The sequence below is a fragment of the Hyla sarda genome, chromosome 3 (genome assembly GCF_029499605.1).
Source record: "Hyla sarda isolate aHylSar1 chromosome 3, aHylSar1.hap1, whole genome shotgun sequence".
Lineage (NCBI taxonomy): Eukaryota > Metazoa > Chordata > Amphibia > Anura > Hylidae > Hyla > Hyla sarda.
The window spans coordinates 14877518-14900943 of record NC_079191.1 but is presented as its reverse complement, the minus strand read 5'-3'; the positions used below and the strand labels follow the sequence as shown (position 1 = coordinate 14900943).

Here is a 23426-nt window from a genome sequence, read left to right as displayed (position 1 = left end):
CGCGGTCAACGGTGTCAGGTTGGATTGCACCGTGCGTTACCGCACGGAGCCCCTCCTAATGTGCATCGGACCTCATCACGAAAAAATTGAGTTTTTGGTCCTCTCCAATTGCACTTCCGAAATTCTCCTTGGACTACCCTGGCTTCAACACCATTCCCCAACCCTGGATTGGTCCACAGGGGAGATCAAGATCTGGGGTTCCTCTTGTTTCAAGGACTGCCTTAAACCGGTTCCCAGTACTCCCTGCCGTGACCCTGTGGTTCCCCCTGTAACCGGTCTGCCGTCCTGCCATAAGAAGTGCCTCTCCCCCCCTCCCAGTCCAGTCAGGCAAGCCTCGGTGCCTCCTCATGGCCCCCGTCCTGGTGTCACACTGCCCCGTGCCAGGCCTCGCCCTCTGCCCTCCCTCCCCATTCCCACTCCTGCTGTACTGCCTGCCGTTGAGGAATCCCTCCATTCTTTCCCGGTGTCCTCATCCCAGGGGAGGCAGTTACCGGACAAAGAGAAGGGGAGACCTAAGGGGGGGGGGGTACTGTTACGCCTAGCGCTCCGGGTCCCCGCTCCTCCCCGGAGCGCTTACGGCGTCTCTCTCTCCGCAGCGCCCCGGTCGGTCCCGCTGACCGGGAGCGCTGCACTGTCATGGCCGTCGGGGATGCGATTCGCACAGCGGGACGCGCCCGCTCGCGAATCGCATCCCAGGTCACTTACCCGTTCCCGTCCCCTGCTGTCATGTGCTGGCGCGCGCGGCTCCGCTCTCTAGGGCGCGCGCGCGCCAGCTCCCTGAGACTTAAAGGGCCAGTGCACCAATGATTGGTGCCTGGTCCAATTAGCTTAATTGGCTTCCACCTGCTCACAGACTATATCTTACCTCTGCCCCTGCACTCCCCTGCCGGATCTTGTTGCCTTGAGCCTAGTGAAAGCGTTACTGTGATTATCCATACCGTGTACTTGACCTCCTGCTTGCCTTATTGACTACGATTCTTGCTGCCTGCCCCGACCTTCTGCTACGTCCGACCTTGCTTTGTCTACTCCCTTGTACCGCGCCTATCTTCAGCAGCCAGAGAGGTGAGCCGTTGCTAGTGGATACGACCTGGTCACTACCGCCGCAGCAAGACCATCCCGCTTTGCGGCGGGCTCTGGTGAACACCAGTAGTGACTTAGAACCGGTCCACTAGCACGGTCCACGCCAATCCCTCTCTGGCACAGAGGATCCACCTCCTGCCAGCCGGAATCGTGACATCCTGGAAGAATTAAAGGGGTATTTCGGGAAATAACTTTTTTTTTTTTTTTATATCAACTGGCTCCAGAATGTTAAACAGATTTGTAAATTACTTCTATTTAAAAAATCTTAATCCTTCCTGTACTTATCAGCTGCTTAAGTTGAGTTGTTTTCTGTCTGGCAACTGTGCTCTCTGCTGACACCTCTGCTTTTCTCGGGAACTGCACAGAGTAGAAGAGGTTTGCTATGGGGATTTGCTTCTAAACTGGGCGGTTACCGAGACAGGTGTCAACAGAGAGCACTTAGACAGAAAAAGAACAACTCAACTTCAGCAGCTCATAAGTACTGAAAGGATTAAGATTTTTTAATAGAAGTAATTTACTGATCCGTTTAACTTTCCGGAGCCAGTTGATATATATATATATATAAAAAGTTTTTTTTCCTGGATAACCCATTTAAGATTTTTAAATAGAAGCAATTTACAAATCTGTTAAACTTTCTGGCACCAGTTGATTTAAAATAAAATCTTTTCCAGCGGGGTACCCCTTTAAGACCTTAGATGACAAGCGGGAGATTTTGCAAGGTCACATGGATGCCGATACCTTGGCGTCATCTAGCTGTTGCCTCCATTTTGTTGTAATGTGTGTTTAGAGTCCCCACTAAAGTAGCGGTGTTGCCTTAGCCTTGAGATAGACCCTCACTACCGGAAGATGTCTATATGTTATCCTGACTTGTTCGTCCCTTGAGAAATCCGCACTGCAGCACCTCGTGTGGGAGACAGCGATGTGTCTGGGGACATGAATACTATATTTAATCCGCTCTGGTGACAGACGCCGCACAATACCTGCTCACACAGTTTTCTAGTTCATGGAAAGTGATGAGAACTTAAAAAAAAATATATACAAAATAAGATGCATTATGCCAGTGGTCTTCAACCTGCGGACCTCCAGATGTTGCAAAACTACAACTCCCAGCATGCCCGGACAGCCAACGGCTGTCCGGGCATGCTGGGAGTTGTAGTTTAGCAACATCTGGAGGTCTGCCGGTTGAAGACCACTGCATTATGCTATCCTTACATGCCAAGTGGAGACATGTTAACCCCTTAAGGACTCAGGGTTTTTCCGTTTTTGCACTTTCGTTTTTTCCTCCTTAACTTTTAAAAATCATAACCCTTTCAATTTTCCACCTAAAAATCCATATTATGGCTTATTTTTTGCCTCACCAATTCTACTTTGCAGTGACATCAGTCATTTTACCCAAAAATTCACGGCGAAACGGAAAAAAAAATCATTGTGCGACAAAATCGAAGAAAAAATGCCATTTTGTAAATTTTGGAGGCTTCCGTTTCTACGCAGTGCATATTTCGGTAAAAATGACCCCTTCTCTTTATTCTGTAGGTCCATACGGTTAAAATGATTCCCTACTTATATAGGTTTGATTTTGTCGCACTTCAGGAAAAAATCATAACTACATGCAGGAAAATGTATACGTTTAAAAATGTCATCTTCTGACCCCTATAACTTTTTTATTTTTCCACGTACAGGGCGGTATGAGGACTCATTTTTTGCGCCGTGATCTGAAGTTTTTATCGGTATGATTTTTGTTTTGATCGGACTTTTTGATCACTTTTTATTAATTTTTTAATGGTATAAAAAGTGAACAAAATACGCTATTTTGGACTTTGGAATTTTTTGGCGCGTACGCCATTGACCGTGCGGTTTAATTAATGATATATTTTTATAGTTCGGACATTTACGCACGCGGCGATACCACATATGTTTATTTATTTATTTTATTTACACTGTTTTATTTTTTTTATGGGAAAAGGGGGGTGATTCAAACTTTTATTAGGGAAGGGGTTAAATGACCTTTATTAACACTTTTTTTTTACTTTTTTTTTTTTGCAGTGTTATAGGTCCCATAGGGACACTGATCATTGTTATCCCATAGGGACGTATAACACTGCACACACTGATCTCTTATGCTGATCACTGTTATCCCATAGGGACCTATAAGGGTACATTCCCACACGGCGTATTTGCTGCGTATTTGCTGCTGCGTATTTTATTTTCTCTGTTGAAGTCAATGGGTAGGAAAATACGCAGCACCAAATACGCAGCAAATACGCAGCAAAGTACGCCGTGTGGGAACGTACCCTAACACTGCACACACTGATCTCTCATCCTGATCACAGGCGTGTATTAACACGCCTGTGATCAGCATTATCGGCGCTTGACTGCTCCTGCCTGGATCTCAGGCACGGAGCAGTCATTCGTCGATCGGACACCGAGGAGGCAGGTAAGGGCCCTCCCAATGTCCTATAAGCTGTTCGGGACGCCGCGATTTCACCGCGGTGGTCCCAAACAGCCCGACTGACTAGCCGGGATACTTTTGCTTTAGAAGCGGCGCTCAGCTTTGACCGCCACTTCTAAAGGGTTAATACCGCACAATGTCGCGATCGGCGATGTGTGGTATTAGCCACGGGTCCCGGCCATTGATGAGCACCGGGACCGACGCGATGTGATGCGGGGTCGCAGCACGATCCCGCTTCATATCGCGGGAGCCGGCGCAGGATGTAAATATACGTCCTGCGTCGTTAAGGGGTTAAAGGGGTTATCCAGGAAAAACTTTTTTTTATATATCAACTGGCTCCATAAAGTTAAACAGATTTGTAAATTACTTCTATTAAAAAAATCTTAATCCTTTCAGTACTTATGAGCTTCTGAAGTTAAGGTTGTTCTTTTCTGTCTAAGTGCTCTCTGATGAAACGTGTCTCGGGAAACGCCCAGTTTAGAAGTAAATCCCCATAGCAAACCTCTTCTAAACTGGGCGGTTCCCGAGACAGGTGTCATCAGAGAGGATTTAGACAGAAATGAACAACCTTAACTTCAGAAGCTCATAAGTACTGAAAGGATTAAGATTTTTTTTAATAGAAGTAATTTACAAATCTGTTTAACGTTGATATATAAAAAAGTTTTTTCCTGGAATACCCCTTTAAGTCTTTGATGCAGAACAGAAAGAATGTTACCTTGAAAACTCCCAGAATCTTAGAACAAAGACGTGGTATTGGTGAAGGTGGAAAGTAATGTGATAGCTTAGGGGTGTAGGGTATATGAGGTGTAGCTGTGCGGTAATTAAAGGGTGTCTGATTAACCCTTTCTATTCGTGATGCCAGGGTGAGGGCTTTTCTCTGTATTCTTGTCCTACCGCCACCCTTCCCAAGAGCGATAGGGAGGTATAGAATAATTGGATGTCCACAACCGGAGAGTTTGCTGAAAACAGTCGGAACTTTTACTGAAGATTTTATGCAAGCTTCATAACCGGAACAGTCTCTATACAGGCAAAGTCTTTTAGAGATTGACAGTGGTTGGGACCTTAAGCGTTTTAGAGTCCGTAAACTGATATGCACTGTTCCGCTGGATTTAGGGGCTTTATTTGAGGTCCAGCAGTCACGCTAGCTTTAGCGGGGATTTAGTTTAGGACTCACGGTTTGATTGAGGCTGAGGCCGGCAGGCTTCAGGCCTATAGTGTCTTTGTAAGTTGCGCAGATCCGTCCTGATAGTCCGGCATCCACGAGAGCAGCAACCCAAGAGAGCGATCATTGGCTACAGCCTTAAGCTGATTGGTCGGGTACTTCTGTCAATCATCTTTACAAAGGGTTATGGGCAATCATGTGACCCAAGGACCCTCAAAGGTCCTCCAACATACCATAGAGGAATTAACATAGTCACATGACCGAAGGTCCTGCGATGCTACAAAGGTAAGTATACTAATATGCATTATATTAAATATACCCATTATTAAATATGTATACATAAACATTATAAAATTAGAGAAGGAGGAGGCGACTAGGGGCTGCCCCACCTGGGGGACCCTACCTGAACGTAGTAACTCTGACTTTGGGGACCACCATACAAGGTACGGTATGCAATACGGTACCGTGACACCACAGTAACTATACCTGTCCATTATCACTTGTGAATGGACCAACCACTACATGTCTACAGGGTTTTTCTCAAGTATATTTAAGAAGAATAATTAAAGGGGTACTCCGGAGGGAAAAAAAATATTCAAGTCAACTGGTGCCAGAAAGTTATACAGATTTATAAATTACCTCTACAGCATATAAAAATCTAAATCCTTCCAGTACTTATCTGATGTTGTATACTACAGAGGAAGTTGAGTTGTTCTTTTCTGTCTGACCAAAGTGCTCCCTGCTGACACCTCTGTTCATGTCAGGAACTGTCCAGAGCAGGAGAAAATCCCCATAGCAAACCTCTCCTGCTCTGGACATTTCAGTTTTAACCTGATATTGGAGGAGTCATAGTTTTGTTTACTCTTCATGGGTGCATGATCCCATGTTCTCTTCATGGATGGACCCTTTCTGCCCTACTTTTTTATTTTTTTTTGGGAGAGGGGGGGGGGGGGGTTAGGCTCCTTGTCATTTTCCCTTCTTGTGTGGAGTTTCCATGTCCTGTTCTTTATCAGTTGGACCTTCTGTCCTGTTTTCTATGGATGGAGCTTCTATGCAGTGTTCTTCTCCTGGGCGGGGCTCTCTCCTGTTCTCTATGGGTGGAGCTTCTATTCAGTGTTCTTCTCCTGGGCGGAGCTCTCTCCTGTTCTCTATGGGTGGAGCTTCTATTCAGTGTTCTTCTCCTGGGTGGAGCTCTCTCCTGTTCTCTATGGGTGGAGCTTCTATGCAGTGTTCTTCTCCTGGGCGGAGCTCTCTCCTGTTCTCTATGGGTGGAGCTTCTATGCAGTGTTCTTCTCCTGGGTGGAGCTCTTTCCTGTTCTCTATGGGTGGAGCTTCTATGCAGTGTTCTTCTTCTGGGTGGAGCTCTCTCCTGTTCTTTATGGGTGGAGCCCCTGCCATGTTCTTCTTATGAATAATACACCCTACCTTGTTCTCTTCAATACCTCATAGTCTCAGTGCCCTTTACTCTTCATGGGTGGAGCTTAAATGCAGTGTTCTCCTCCTGGGTGGAGCTCTCTATAGGTGAAGCCCCTTCCATGTTCCTTTTATGAATGAAACCCTCTAACCTTGTTCTTTTCAAAACCCCATAGTCTCAGTGCCCTTTACTCTTCATGGGTGGAGTTTCTATGCAGTGTTCTCCTCTAGGGTGGAGCTCTCTCCTGTTCTCTTTATGGGTGCACCCCCTGCCATGTTCTTCTTATGAATTCAACTCCCTTATCTTGTTCTCCTTAATACCTCATCGTCTCAGTGCCCTTTACTCTTCATGGGTGGAGCTTCCATGCAGTGTTCTCCTCCTGGGTGGAGCTCTCTCCTGTTCTTTTTATTGGCAAACCTCTAAGCTCTATACTCTTCATGTGTAAAGCCTCTCTGCCCTATTTTCTCCCATCCCCCTATAAGAATTTTTTCGTCTATGGCCACAACAGTTTGGCCTCTTAGGACGTAAGCATATACGTAAATACCATAGGACAGTGGTCTCAAACTATGGCCCTACATATTTTACAAAACTTCAACTCCCAACATGCCCGGACAGCCAACGGCTGTCCGGGCATGCTGGGAGTTGAAGTTTTGCAACTGTTTGACTTCACTGCTATAGGGTGAAGTAGATGCTGGCGTGTCCTTGTCTCAGAGATTTGTTGTCTCTCTCCTGTTTGTCTTAGACCAAGTCAAGGCCAATTCCCCAATTCTTCTAGGGATGTCGAGAGGTGATGGAATTCGGAATATTTCAATGTCTTCACTCTTGATAAGATCTCCATTGGATATATATACCAAGATGCTCCTCTGCACCCCATGAGATGTTCCTTAGGAATGACTGATGGCTCCCAGTCTAGTAGAACAAGGACGACCCCCCCCCCCCCCCCTCCACCACCACCACTTATGGAATATTGGACTTTTTTGAAATTTTTGACTCTAGATAACAGAGTTGATTATGTTGTCAAAGGCATCTCGCAACCGTCATTCCCATTCTACATGATTATAGTCATCCTGTTTCCCTATATGGAGGTCCTACCCATTCCCCATCCCATAGTCATGATTCCATACTCCATATCACATCATTCCTAGCCAACGGCTATCTTCCATTACTATTATCTCTATCACATCCATTGCCCTATGTTACTGTAATATTCTCATCAATAGTCTGTCTATTATCCCTATACCTCATGTCACTGCCATATACTGTATCACAATAACCATTCCCAACCCCAAAACCAAAGTCCTCATCCTTATCCCCAGGCACGATCCCAACCTCCCTATATCATTTTCCCATTGGGAAAACCAATATAATTGAATACAGTCATTTGTAAAACTCATCAGATATGGGGCCATACGAAGGTTCTGGTCATGATGACATATGGTGCCCCATCGGGGGGTTTTCTGGCCATGTACAACGCATTCGGAAAGTCTTCAGACCCTTTCACCCTTTTTTCATATTTTGTTATGTTGCTCCTTGTGCTAACATAGAATACGAATCGAGTGTTTCCCATCATTCTGCACTCAATGCCCCATAATGACAAAATGATAACAGAATTATAGAAACATATGGAAATGTAGTAAAAAGAAAACAACTTAAATTCGCTCTTACACTTGATATTTATCTCTGGCTCCTCCCATTTCTCCTAATCATCTAGAAGATGTTTCTCCACCTTGGTTGGAGTCACCTGGGGTAAATTCATCTGATTGGACAAGACACAGACCTGTCTATATACAGCTGACAATGTATATCAGAGCAATCACAAAGAAGAAAGGACTGCCTGTAGAGCTCAGAGACAGGATTGTGTATTTCTGCTGCTCTGAAAGTTCCCAAGAGCTCAGTGGTCTCTATAATTCTTATATGGAAGAAGGAACAACCAGAACTCCTCCTAGAGCCAAAGTAAGTAATCGGGGGAGAAGGATCTTGGTAAGGGAGGAGACCAAGAACTGAATGGTCACTGAGCTCCAAAGATCCTGTGTGCAGATGGGAGAAGCTTCCAGAAGGTCCAGAACCATCACTGCAGCCTCCACAATCTTGGCTTTACAGAATAAAGAAGCCTCCTCGGAACTATGTACCACCCCTACAGTGAAGTATGGTGGGGGCCAGGGCCGGTGTTAAGGCGGGGCAAACCGGGCAATTGCCCAGTGCCCCCATCCCCCAGGGGGCCCCTGCGGGCTGCTTAGTGGCGGATCATGGGGGGGGGCAACGGGGTAATTGCCCCCCCACAGATTAATTCCCCCCCCCCCCCTCTCAAATTCAGGACATCCATGTGACCCCACATTAGGTTGGTAGTATAGTTCCCCCACAGACATACAGCCTTCAGCCATATACAGTGTATGGCTGGAGGCTGTATGTCTGTGTACTGCCCCACTTCAGTGCTCCGACCACCGCTCCTCTGGTCTTGGGACCTACTGCAGCATCATGTCTGGAGGAAACCAGGCACTGCCCATCCCCTGCCCAATACCATCCCTACAGTGATCATGGCGGGGGCAGCATCATGTCTGGGGGAAACCAGGCACTGCCCATCACCTGCCCAATACCATCCCTACAGTGATCATGGTGGGGGCAGCATCATGTCTGGAGGAAACCAGGCACTGCCCATCACCTGCCCAATACCATCCCTACAGTGATAATGGTGGGGACAGCACCATGTCTGGAGGAAACCAGGCACTGCCCATCATCTGCCCAATACCATCCCTACAGTGATCATGGTGGGGGCAGCATCATGTCTGGGGGAAACCAGGCACTGCCCATCACCTGCCCAATACCATCCCTACAGGGATCATGGTGGGGGCAGCATCATGTCTGGGGGAAACCAGGCACTGCCCATCATCTGCCCAATACCATCCCTACAGTGATCATGGTGGGGGCAGCATCATGTCTGGGGGAAACCAGGCACTGCCCATCATCTGCCCAATACCATCCCTACAGTGATCATGGTGGGGGCAGCATCATGTCTGGGGGAAACCAGGCACTGCCCATCACCTGCCCAATACCATCCCTACAGTGATCATGGTGGGGACAGCATCATGCCTGGGGGAAACCAGGCACTGCCCATCACCTGCCCAATACCATCCCTACAGTGATCATGGTGGGGGCAGCATCATGTCTGGAGGAAACCAGGCACTGCCCATCACCTGCCCAATACCATCCCTACAGTGATCATGGTGGGGGCAGCATCATGTCTGGAGGAAACCAGGCACTGCCCATCACCTGCCCATTACCATCCCTATAGTGATCATGGTGGGGGCAGCATCATGTCTGGGGGAAACCAGACACTGCCCATCACCTGCCCAATACCATCCCTACAGTGATCATGGTGGGGGCAGCATCATGTCTGGAGGAAACCAGGCACTGCCCATCACCTGCCCAATACCATCCCTACAGTGATCATGGTGGGGGCAGCATCATGTCTGGAGGAGACCAGGCACTGCCCATCACCTGCCCAATACCATCCCTACAGTGATCATGGTGGAGGCAGCATCATGTCTGGGGGAAACCAGGCACTGCCCATCACCTGCCCAATACCATCCCTACAGTGATCATGGTGGAGGCAGCATCATGTCTGGAGGAAACCAGGCACTGCCCCTCACCTGCCCAATACCATCCCTACAGTGATCATGGTGGGGGCAGCATCATTTCTGGAGGAAACCAGGCACTGCCCATCACCTGCCCAATACCATCCCTACAGTGATCATGGTGGGGGCAGCATCATGTCTGTGGGAAACCAGGCACTGCCCATCACCTGCCCAATACCATCCCTACAGTGATCATGATGGGGGCAGCATCATGTCTGGAGGAAACCAGGCACTGCCCATTACCTGCCCAATACCATCCCTACAGGGATCATGGTGGGGGCAGCATCATGGCTGGGGGAAACCAGGTACTGCCCATCACCTGCCCAATACCATCCCTACAGTGATCATGATGGGGGCAGCATCATGTCTGGAGGAAACAAGGCACTGCCCATCACCTGCCCAATACCATCCCTACAGTGATCATGGTGGGGGCAGCATCATGTCTGGGGGAAACCATCTACTGCCCATCACCTGCCCAATACCATCCCTACAGTGATCATGGTGGGGGCAGCATCATGTCTGGGGGAAACCAGGCACTGCCCATCATCTGCCCAATACCATCCCTACAGTGATCATGATGGGGGCAGCATCATGTCTGGAGGAAACCAGGCACTGCCCATCACCTGCCCAATACCATCCCTATAGTGATCATGGTGGGGGCAGCATCATGTCTGGGGGAAACCAGGTACTGCCCATCACCTGCCCAATACCATCCCTATAGTGATCATGGTGGGGGCAGCATCATGTCTGGGGGAAACCAGGCACTGCCCATCACCTGCCCAATACCATCCCTACAGTGATCATGGTGGGGGCAGCATCATGTCTGGGGGAAACCAGGAGGCTGGAATCACTGTCAAAGGGTCTTTAACTGGGTAAAGGGTATGAATACTTATGTCACTGCAAGATTATAGTTTTTCCACTTTTTTGCAAAAAGTTCTAAACCTCTGTTTTCACTTTGTCATTATGGGATATTTAGGGCAGAATGATGGTAAACTGGATTTCTGTTGATTTTCGCCTAAGGAGCAACATAACAAACTGAGGGGGTATGAATACTTTCTGATGTCTTGTTTGGCCGCCCTGAGGCTTCTATTTCAGGGTAAACAGTCTTATCTTTGCCTTTGAAGTAAACTTTGTTTTCCTCATTGTGTGGGTGATAATTGTCGCCCGGTGGATTAGCGTTCGCTTTGTCTCGTAGGTGTTAACAACTTCGGCGCTGACCATTCCGATGGATTTCCAATGATTCTTATCGGCCTTCAGGATAAGCCGAGAGCTTGATAAATGGCTTAAATCTGCATCTGAAGGTTACAAACATATTTTCTTAAGGACAACCCGGCCAGGCTATTCATTCCAGCTGTGGACTTTCTTCTCTGATATGTCAGGGATTAAAGGGGTACTCCACTGCCCCAGTGTCTGGAACGTTTAGTTCTGAATGCTTGGTACGGGCTGCGGGGGGTCGTGATGTCACACCACGCCCCCTCAATGCAAGTCTATGGGAGGGGGCGTGACGAATGTCACGCCCCCTCCCATAGACTTGCATTGAGGGGGTGTGGCGTCACGACCCCCGCACCCAGTGTTCTGAACTAAACGTTCCGGATGCTGGGGCAGTGGTGTACCCCTTAAAAAGGGCTCTCCGCTTTGACAACCCCCCTTTTTAGGAGAGTCCCCAGAAAGTCATCTGATCACAAGTTTTCCCAAAGCTTGAACGCTCAGCGATCAGTTCTGATCTAATGATTGAACCAGGCATCAAGTGCTTAATTTCCCTGCAGTGCCACCACAGGACAAATAGGGTATTACACAATTTTTAGATTTTTCATGTCCCCCAAAGAGAGACATATTATGGTCCTGGGACCTTTAGTAATCAGTTGTAATCTGTGGGGGGGAACCTAACACTTAGTAATCGATTTCCCTGCAGTGCCACCACAGGTGAAAAAGAGAATTACATAGAAGTTCATGTTATACACAGATGTGATGGGTCCTTTAAAGGGGTCTATTAAAGGGGTATTCCAGGAAAAACTTTATATATATCAACTGGCTCCAGAAAGTTAAACAGATTTGTAAATTACTTCTATTAAATAATCTTAATCCTTTCAATAATTTTCAGCTGCTGAAGTTGAGTTGTTCTTTTCTGTCTGGTAACAGTGCTCTCTGCTGACATCTCTGCTTGTCTCGGGAACTGCACAGAGTAGATGAGGTTTGCTATGGGGATTTGCTTTTACTCTGGACAGTTCCTGAGACAGGTGTCATCAGAGAGCACTTAGACAGAAAAGAACAACTCAACTTCAGCAGCTCATAAGTACTGAAAGGATTCAGATTTTTTAATAGAAATCATTTTCAAATCTGTTTAACTTTCTGGAGCCAGTTGATATATATAAAAAAGTTTTTCCCTGGATAACCCCTTTAATCTTTGTAGCTACTCTACACTGGCTATTGGATGGTGGTCCCAAATCAAGGACCACCCGTTACCAGAGAATTTCATAATAGAATATAGGACCACTCCTTTTACAGAGACCTTTAAGAAATCCATTGAATGCACTAATAAAAGCAAAATGGGGGCGTATACGCACACACAGGGTGAACCCCAACCCAACAAGTTTTTCTACTGCTCGAAACCTTAGCAATCAGTTATGATCTGATGAAGAACCTGGCATTAAGGGATCAATTTCCCTGCAGTGCCACCACAGGACAAATAGGGTATTACACAATTAAAGTAATTAAAGGGGTACTACGGTGGGATTTTTTTTTTTTTAATCATCTGGTGCCAGAAAGTTAAACAGATTTGTAAATTACTTCTATTAAAAAATCTTAATCCTTTCAGTACTTATGAGCTGCTGAAGTTGAGTTGTTCTTTTCTGTCTAAGTTCTCTCTGATGACACCTGTCTCGGGAACTGTCCAGAGTGGAAGCAAATCCCCATAGCAAACCTCTTCTACTCTGTGCAGTTCCCGAGACAAGCAGAGATGTCAGCAGAGAGCACTGTTGCCCGACAGAAAATAACAACTCAACTTCAGCAGCTAATAATTATTGAAAGGATTAAGATTTTTTCATAGAAGTAATTTACAAATCTGTTTAACTTTCTGGAGCCAGTTGATATAAGAAAAAAAGTTTTTTCCTGGAATACCCCTTTAAAGTTTCTGGGCACTGAATAGAAACAAGAACGTTTCCGTTCACAGACAGCAAGCAGATCTTTAGAAAATTGACAACATTTTACATACAGAGACAAATCTAAAACATTTCACAACTGAGGTTTTAGTAAAACTGTATTTAATCTTGACCATTATTTCCCAACCAGTGTGCCTCCAGCTGTTGCAAAACTATAACTCTCAGCATGCCCGGACAGCCGAAGGCTGTCCTGGCATTCTGGGAGTTGTAGTTTTGCAACAGCTGGAGGCACACTGGTTGGATAACTCTGATCCTCTCTTATAGATAACAGTGCAAATCTCTGCTTTCTTGATAGTTTGCTACAATGTATCAGTTTGGTTTATTGGGCACTCTCATTAAAACTATTTTTTGCTATTGCACTCCTTATGGTAAATAAAAAAAATCTTTCTAATCTACTTTTTTGTTTCTTTTTTTTAATGAAGTTTTCTATGTTTTATTTGTGTTTAAAAAAGCTGCCACTAGGTGTCTCCCTTCTTGTCCAGCGCACATTTCCCTCCCATTTCTTGCACAAATTTTGGACTCCTGCTGGCCTGGCAGAAGTCCAAAATCAGGAAATGCAGTCTGGAGTGCTGAGGGGGGTGTGAGGGCAGCCTTAGCCAATCATAGCTCATCTCACACTGAACTGCATCGGGCTGTGTGTAGCAGACTGAGGGAGGAAGTTCTCCCCTGTATGGCTTCAGATGAGGTCACGCCTGCTGGGGAACGCCCCTTCCCAGTCTGTGAATCTGACTGAGCAGTAAATACAGAGCAATATCAATGTAGAAAACTAAAAAATAATAAAAAATAAAGGCCGGGGGTGGTTTATCATGATGGGGGCAGTGACCTGGGAGGATTATAAAATGTAACAAGATCATGAGAGGTAGTCTTTAAAATATATGAATTTGTATCCAGTCCAGATGTAAGTAGGGATTAGATATAATTGTAACAAAGTCGTAGGTTTATAGGGGTTATCATCCCTAGAGAGCGTGTTCCTATTCTCTAGAAGAGACTTAAAGGGGTACTCCAGAGGAAAACAAAAAAAAAATTCTAATCAACTGGTGCCAGAAAGTTATACAGATTTGTAAATTGCTTCTATATAAAAAACTTAATCCTTCCAGTACTTATCAGCTGCTGTATGCTCCACAGGAAGTTGTGTAGTTCTTCCCAGTCTGACCACAGTGCTCTCTGCTGCCACCTCTGTCCGTGTCAGGAACTGTCCGGGGCAGGAGAGGTTTGCTATGGGGATTTGCTCCTGCTCTGGACAGTTCCTAAAATGGACAGAGGTGGCAGCAGAGAGCACTGTGGTCAGACTGTGGAAAGAACTACTCAACTTCCTGTGGATCATACAGCAGCTGATAAGTGCTGGAAGGATTAAGATTTTAAAGGGGTTGTGCGCTGCCCTGCAGTTCGGAGCTCCGCTCAGAGTCCGGAAGTTCATTACTCCGAACGCTGTGTGCAGGCTTCCGTGTTCGCAGCCGCCGGGCGTGACGTCACGCCCGGCCCCTTCGTGACATCTCGCCCGCCCCCTCGTGACGTCACGCCCGCCCCCTCTACCAAAGTCTATGGGAAGGGGGCGTGACAGCGGTCGTGCCCCCTTCCCATAGACTTTCATTGAGGGGGCGGGCGAGATGTCACGAGGGGGCGGGCGAGACGTCACGAGGGGGCGGGCGAGACGTCACGAGGGGGTGGGCGAGACGTCACTAAGGGGCCGGGCGTGACGTCACGCCCGGCGGCTGCGAACACGGAAGCCCGCACACAGCGTTCGGAGTAATGAACTTCCGGACTCTGAGCGGAGCTCCGAACTGCAGGGCAGCGCACAATCCCTTTAATATAGAAATAATTTACAAATTTGTATAGTTTTCTGGCACCAGTTGATTTGAAAACATGTTTGCTTTTTTCTCCGGAGTACTCCTTTAAAGGAGTATTCCAGCACTAGCGCAAAAGAAAAACAAAACATAGTGCTGGGCCCTGTAAAAAAAAAAAATTAAGAAAAATAAACTATACTTACCTGTCCCCAGTCCCCCACTGATATGATTCTTCCTGCTACCGTGATGAGTGCTTATTACAGGACCTGCCAGCTCAGCCAATCACTGGCGGAAACAGCACCCCACTGCAGCTAGTGACTGGCTGAGGCGGCAGGTCCTGCAAGGAGAGCTCGTCTTGGAAGTAAGGAGAAGCAAGTACATCAGAAGAGCGGACAAAGCTGAAAAGGGCCAGCGGGGGTTTGAGGACAGGTAAGTATAGTTATTCTTTCTATTTTTTATGGGGCCTGACACAAACCTTTTTTTTGATTGCTATTTTAAAGGGATATATATATATAACTCAACGTGTGTGTGTGTATGTATGTATGTATGTGTGTATGTATGTATATGTATGTATGTATGTGTGTATGTATATGTATGTATGTATGTGTGTATGTATGTATGTGTGTGTGTGTATGTGTGTATATATATGTATGTATGTATGTGTGTATGTATGTATGTATGTGTGTATGTATGTGTGTGTGTGTATGTGTGTATATATATGTATGTATGTATGTATGTGTGTATGTATGTATGTATGTGTGTATGTATGTGTGTGTATGTATGTATGTGTGTATGTATGTATGTGTGTGTATGTATGTGTGTGTGTGTATGTGTGTATATATATGTATGTATGTATGTGTGTATGTATGTGTGTGTATGTATGTATGTGTGTGTATGTGTGTATGTATGTATGTGTGTATGTTCCACAAAAACTTTCAAACGGATAAAGATATTAACATGAAACTTGGCCACATGTTACTTATATGTCAACAACAAACATAGGATAGGTGATTTAACCCTTACTCACCCCCATTTGCCAGGGGCGGGGCTTATGTTTAAATTCCTATACAAGTCAATGGGAAATATATGTTACTGCATAACTTCCAAACGGCTGGAGATATTTCCATAATACTTGGTCACATGTTACTTATATGTCCACTTAAAATATAGGATGGTTAATTTTACCCTTAACTACCCCCATTTGTGAGGGTCGGGGTTTTTGTTTAAAGTCCCATGCAAATCAATGGGAAATGTATGTTCCCATATAATTTCCGTACGGCTGGAGATATTTCAATACCTGGTGCACATATTACGGGTCGGGGTAGGAGGACGGGATGGGAGGACGAGATGGGAGGTCGGGATAGGAGGACGGGATAGGAGGACAGGATAGGAGGTCGAGATAGGAGGTCGGGATAGGAGGACGGGATAGGAGGTCGGGATAGGAGGACGGGATAGGAGGTCGGGATAGGAGGTCGGGATAGGAGGACGGGATAGGAGGACGGGATAGGAGGTCGGGATAGGAGGACGGGATAGGAGGACGGGATAGGAGGTCGGGATAGGAGGACGGGATAGGAGGTCGGGATAGGAGGTCGGGATAGGAGGTCGGGATAGGAGGACGGGATAGGAGGTCGGGATAGGAGGACAGGATAGGAGGTCGGGAAAGGAGGTCGGGATAGGAGGACGGGATATGAGGTCGGGATAGGAGGACTGGATAGGAGGTCGGGATAGGAGGACGGGATAGGAGGACGGGATAGGAGGTCGGGATAGGAGGTCGGGATCGGAGGACGGGATAGGAGGTCGGGATTGGAGGACGGGATAGGAGGACGGGATAGGAGGACGGGATAGGAGGTCGGCATAGGAGGTCGGGATAGGAGGTCGGGATAGGAGGACGGGATAGGAGGATGGGATAGGAGGACGGGATAGGAGGTCGGGATAGGAGGACGGGATAGGAGGTCGGGATAGGAGGTCGGGATAGGAGGACGGGATTGGAGGTCGGGATAGGAGGTCGAGATAGGAGGTCGGGATAGAAGGACGGGATAGGAGGACGGGATAGGAGGACTGGATAGGAGGTCGGGATAGGAGGATGGGATAGGAGGACGGGATAGGAGGTCGGGATAGGAGGACGGGATAGGAGGACGGGATAGGAGGACTGGATAGGAGGTCGGGATAGGAGGATGGGATAGGAGGACGGGATAGGAGGTCGGGATAGGAGAACGGGATAGGAGGACGGGATAGGAGGACTGGATAGGAGGTCGGGATAGGAGGATGGGATAGGAGGTCGGGATAGGAGGATGGGATAGGAGGACGGGATAGGAGGTCGGGATAGGAGGTCGGGATAGGAGGTCGGAATAGAAGGTCAGGATTTGGAAGGAAAAACTGGGCAACGCCATGTACTCAACTAGTATATATATATATATATATATATATATATATATATATATACTGGCTACAGATTTGTAGATTACTGCTATTTAAAAATTTTAATCCTACCAGTACTTACCAGCTGCTGAAGTTGAGATGTTCCAGTGCTCTCTTCTGACACCTCTGTCTGTCCCAGGAACTGTCCGAAGCATTAGAGGTTTGCTATGGGGATTTGCTCCTACTCTGGACAGTTCCTGAGACAGACAGAGGTGTCAGCAGAGAGCACTGTGGTCAGACAGAGAAGAACAACTCAACTTCAGTAGCTGATAAGTACTGGAAGGATTAAGATTTTTTTTATAGAAGTCATTTACAAATCTGTTTAACTTTCTAGAGCCAGTTTATATGAAAAACATTTTTTTCACCAGAATACCCCTTTAAACTACTATGCTTATGATGATTCAACATGCCAAACTCACTTCTCTATACCAGTTTTTGACCCATGACATCTCCCCCCCCCCCCCCACCCAACCACCTGTTTACTCCAAAAATCCATAAATGGGCACTGTTACTGGCTGTCCGGGCTTGCTGGGAGTTGTAGTTTTGCAACATCTGGAGGTCGGCAGGTTGAAGACCACTGCTCTAGTAGATAGGTTACCCTGACTGTTCTTCATCACAATATGTCATCCAGGGATATGTCAGCTGACCTAATTTTTACTATGATGACCCACAATGGTAAATCATCAGACGAGGGTGTGAGTCGTTTACATGTATGCGGTATGTAATGAAAATACCTGGGCACACGAGGCGGTGACACACCGAGCGTTCATCATTGTCACCTGTACTTCACCTACATCACCGACGAGGACCTACTGTAAGTCTACCGAGCCTTCTTATAGTCATGTGCGATAAGAGGCAGTATTATAGTAGTTATATTCTTGTATATAGGAGACAGTATTATAGTAGTTATATTCTTGTACATAGGAGCAGTATTATAGTAGTTATATTCTTGTATATAGGAGCAGTATTATAGTAGTTATATTCTTGCATATAGGAGACAGTATTATAGTAGTTATATTCTTGTACATAGGAGCAGTATTATAGTAGTTATATTCTTGTATATAGGAGCAGTATTATAGTAGTTATATTCTTGCATATAGGAGCAGTATTATAGTAGTTATATTCTTGTATATAGGAGTAGTATTATAGTAGTTATATTCTTGTATATAGGACCAGTATTATAATAGTTATATTCTTGTATATAGGGGCAGTATTATAGTAGTTATATTCTTGTATATAGGAGGCAGTATTATAGTAGTTATATTCTTATATACAGGAGCAGTATTATAGTAGTTATATTCTTGTATATAGGGGCAGTATTATAGTAGTTATATTCTTGTATATAGGAGGCAGTATTATAGTAGATATATTCTTGTATATAGGAGGCAGTATTATAGTAGATATATTCTTGTGTATAAGGGCAGTATTATAGCAGTTATATTCTTGTATATAAGATGTCAGAACCTATAGGGTTAAAAGGTTCTGACTGGTTCTTTGTTGTTTTTTGTTGCTGGGTTACGCCCGGCTCTCTGGACTGGTCAGCTGACCTTGATTGCATGCAGCACCTGTACTGGCTCCATATAAGCTGTCAGTCTACTCCTAGTCAGTGCTTGCTATAGAGCTCAGTTTGTAGTCTAGCTCGTGGGTGTCTGTATTTGTTATATCTGGCTTTTTGAACCTTTTGCTTCTCTCTGATATTAATGATTTTGTACTGTGACATCTCCTGGCTTCAGTGATTGTGTGAGTGTTTAGTCTTTCTTTGTTAGTCTGTCTGTATTCGACTGTCCCCTGACTTGAGTCTGTGTTAATGTAGTTTTTTTTATTTTGACCTATGTCCTCACGTATATAGGAAGGGACGGTCTTCGTGGTTACGGACCTGTCGTTTAGGGCAGGTACGTAAGTAGGCAGTGACAAGGGAGTGGGCAAGTGCACCCCTTCCCTGCCCATTCCTGACATAGGGGCAGTATTATTGTAGATATATACGTGTGTGTGTATAGGTGGCAGTATTATAGTATATACTCGTGTGTGTGTGTGTGTGTGTGTGTGTGTGTGTGTATAGGAGGTAGTATTCTAGTAGATATATTGTTCATGTTGAATAGGATGTTGCAAGCCATGTACAGTGACCCCTCGACCTACGATGGCCCCGACATACGATCATTTCAACATATGATCACTCTCAGAGGCAGCATCAACATTCGATGCTTTTGTATGTCGGGGCCATCGCATAAACCATTATCCGGCAGCGCAGACTGCTTCAGCTGCCCCCGGATAGCCGTTTACGGTGCCCCGTGTGGTCCGCTGACGATCACTTACCTGTCCTCGGGACTCCGGCGCGTCCTCTTCGGGATCCCCTGCATCGTCGGCGCTCTCCATCGTCGTCATCACGTCGCTGCGCACGCCGTCCCGTCATCCAATAGGAGCGGCGTGCGAATCGACGTGATGGTGGCGACGGAGAGCGCGGTTGCCGTAGAAGCAGAGGCCTTGCCGGAGCGTCGGGGACAACGATGGACGGCAGCGGTGACGGTCCGGAGCGGCGGGGACAGGTGAGTACAACTTCCTCTAACAGTGGTCTACAACCTGCGGACCTCCAGATGTTGCAAAACTACAACACCCAGCATGCCCGGACAGCCAACGGCTGTCCGGGCATGCTGGGTGTTGTAGTTTTGCAACATCTGGAGGTCCGCAGGTTGTAGACCACTGTCCTATACTTTACATTGCACGGATCCCTCAACATACGATGGTTTCAACAAACGATGGTCCGTTTGGAACGGATTACCATCGTATGTTGAGGGACCACTGTATTGTATTGGTGGGATTCCCTTCTTTTTTTATTTTTTTAATCATTTTAGAGGGTTAGATGTTTCGGAATGGCTGAACACATAAACCTTTTTACTTTATTGACTGTAGAGCCAACCTAGGTTTACAAGAGTATAACAAAGTTACATTTGTGCAAAAGTTCATAAAGGTTATGTAAAAAACTAGAAATTATAAAAGATCAATGGATGTGAAAAGCAGATAAACATATAGTGGGGAGATTAATCAATACCTGTGCAGAGGAGAGGCTACCCATAGCAACTAGAGATGAGCGAACTTACAGTAAATTCGATTCGTCACGAACTTCTCGGCTCGGCAGTTGATGACTTATCCTGCATAAATTAGTTCAGCTTTCCGGTGCTCCGGTGGGCTTGAAAAGGTGGATACAGTCCTAGGAGACTCTTTCCTAGGAATGTATCCACCTTTTCCAGCCCACGGGAGCACCGGAAAGCTGAACTAATTTATGCAGGATAAGTCATCAACTGCCGAGCCGAGAAGTTCGTGACGAATCGAATTTACTGTAAGTTCGCTCATCTCTAATAGCAACCAATCAGATGGTGTCTTTCATTTTGCAGAGGCCTTGTTAAAAAAATTTTTACAGGTATTGATAAATCTCCCCCATAGATATTTACAATATATCATATTTTTTATCTTCAAATATTACAATACTATATATATTTATCATTTAATTCATAAATAGCAGTTTATTACAATTGAGTAAGTTAAAGGGATTATCCAGGGAAAAAAAAAAACTTATATGTCAACTGGCTCCAGAAAGTAAAACAAATTTTGTATATTACTTCTATAAAAAAAATCTTAATCCTTTCAGTACTTATGAGCTGCTTAAGTTGAGTTGTTCTCTTCTGTCTAAGTGCTCTCTGATGACACCTGTCTCGGGAACTGTCCAGAGTAGAAGAAAATCCCCATAGCAAACCTCTTCTACTCTGTGCAGTTCCCGAGACAAGCAGAGATGTCAGCAGAGAGCACTGTTGCCAGACAAAACAACTCAACTTCAGCAGCTAAGTACTGGAAGGATGACAATGTTTTTTTTTTTTTTTTTTTTTTTTTTTTTTTATAGAAGTAATTTACAAATCTGTTTAACTTTCTGGAGCCAGTTGATATAAGTTTTTTCCTGGATAACCCCTTTAAACATGCAAATTATAAAACATAAGTGATGGTCATTTGTCTATATATGACCTTATAGTTTGACCATGAGTAAGGAACCCAACTTTCCACAGATTTATGTGTGTGTGTGTGTGTGTGTATATATATATATATGAGTACATTTGAATAGCTGTATTAGGCTGGGTTCACATCACGTTTTTAAAATACGGTTTCTGCATACGTTTTCTATCAAAAACCGTATGGGGAATAAAACGGATGGAACAGTATGGGGGGAAAAAAGTAAACCGTATACTGTTTTTAAAAGTACATACAGTTCCGACCGTTTTTATATAAAAAAAAGTTTTTGAAAATTCTATCCACTTTAGGATGCAAATGAGCATGTTAAAAAAAACGCATACGGTTTTGCCGTATGGAACAGTATACATGTGCGTTTCCCATTGACGTCCATGTTAAAAATAAAGTGTGCGGTTGCAATACGGTTTGGAGTACTGTTAAAAAGCGTATTACAAGCAAACCGTACGCAACCGTATACATCAGGGTGCATACGGTTTGCAATGCTTTGCCTATGTATACCGTTTTCAATACCGTTCCATACGTTTTCTCTGGAGAAGAGCGAACTTACAGTAAATTCGATTCGTCACGAACTTCTCGGCTCGGCAGTTGCTGACTTTTCCTGCATAAATTAGTTCAGCTTTCCGGTGCTCCCGTGGGCTGGAAAAGGTGGATACAGTCTTAGGAGACTCTTTCCTAGGACTGTATCCACCTTTTCCAGCCCACCGGAGCACCGGAAAGCTGAACTAATTTATGCAGGATAAGTCATCAACTGCCGAGCCGAGAAGTTCGTGACGAATCGAATTTACTGTAAGTTCGCTCATCTCTACGTGATTTGAACCCAGCCTTAGTCCAGTGAAGATTAGCATGATACAAAACAAACAAAATCAACAACTTTTTTATTTTTTATTTAAATGCATCTAAATAAGATGTAAACAAATGTGAAAGTTAAAAAAAATTAAACCTTAATTTTCTTTTTTTGGTTTTTTTTCTTGTGAAAAATGACTAAACGTTGCATTTTTTTTAAATTTTTTTTTTTTTTGCTGACCCTGCACCTTTTTTCCTGTTACATAATATCATGTCGCCTTCAGTAACGTGTCAAGAAATTCCCTATCTCCAAAAACAAAACAAAAAATAGAATCTCAAATATTCACGTTAAACTTTTTCTCTAATGTTGAACCAGCAACGTAAAGCTTTTTAATAATTTTTTTTTTATTATTATTATTTGGTTTAGATTAAAGAATGTTGTTGTTGTTTTTTAAATTTTTTTCAATATTTTTTTTTTTTTTTTGCTCAGACCCTTTTTTTTCCCCAGCTGGCCCTTTAAAAGGCGTGGAGCTGCAGCTTCTGTGATGCAATTGTAAACACTATGAGTAGGAACTTGTGTAGCCAGTTTACCCAGAATTCACCGGGAAGGAGGTTGAAAAAAAAAAAAAAAAAAGCCAAACGTTGAGAGAAGGAAGCAATATCCAGGACAGCCTCAATGACAAAGCAGACTGCCCCTATCCCTGATCTGCAGACGAGCGCTATCGGCCGGATTACTTGGGCAAATGTAAGATATTCATCGCCTTCGAGGGCTTTTGGGGGTTTTTTGGGCATTTTTTGGACGGGTGGCCCGGATGCAGCGATTCTTTATTTTATTTTTTTGCAAATTTTTTTTTTTTTTCCCCCCCCCCCCACGACTGTGCAGGAGGAGCAAGAAGACGTATGGAAAGGGGGTAAAGTATGGATTGGAGCCATGTTTATACTGAAGTTACAATGCTGATCGTGCACGACTGACTTGTACCGACATGGGGGGCACATGGGGTGCTCGTCACCATTGCAGCTTTTTAAGAAAACATTTTTTAATAATTTAAAAAAAAAATTTTTTTAAATGTTTTTATTTCAAGTAGACGAGGGCTCAGACATGCCTCCCAGCTCGGCGCGACATGTCGGTCGTGTCGTCGTCATCGTCGGTCGGCCGTCGGCCTGGTCTGTTTAAGGGGCAAAGAAGGGGTTAAGGGGAGGGTAACGCGTGATGTCTCTGCATTATGGAACATGCTTTATTTATTTTGATTTAGGATTGGGGGGGGGGGGGGGCTTGCAAGAGTTAACTGCCCCCCCAGTTAACTCTTGCAAGCCTGCAGAGCTGCTCCATCCACCCCATATATATATATATATAATCAAAATAAATAATGGTTTAATGGATATGCCCATAGAGGGTATGGTATGGCATGAAACAGGGGGTAACCCCCCCCTGATGAAGGTTAGAAAGGGATGAAAGCCCCGTCTGGACCGTTTTGCTTTTGGATTTTAACCCTTGGCGTGCAAGTGCTTGGGGCTGAATGACAGTTCTTTGG

At 45.2% G+C, this 23426-nt stretch overlaps 1 protein-coding gene across 8 annotated transcripts in view; it reads left to right on the top strand.

The window, feature by feature from the left end:
- The window catches only part of NCOA1 (nuclear receptor coactivator 1), a 554024-nt gene that overhangs the window by 277786 nt on the left and 252812 nt on the right, over window positions 1-23426 (top strand). For 5 of the 8 annotated variants that reach the window (XM_056563800.1, XM_056563799.1, XM_056563798.1 and 2 more), the window contains exon 1: window positions 22522-22639. The exons of 2 other annotated variants lie outside the window; for them this stretch is intronic. The gene's annotated coding sequence lies outside the window, so the exon portion shown is untranslated. Of the gene's footprint in view, window positions 1-22521; window positions 22640-22701; window positions 22806-23426 lie in introns of those variants that run through there. One more of the 8 variants, XM_056563795.1, reaches the window with a different exon arrangement.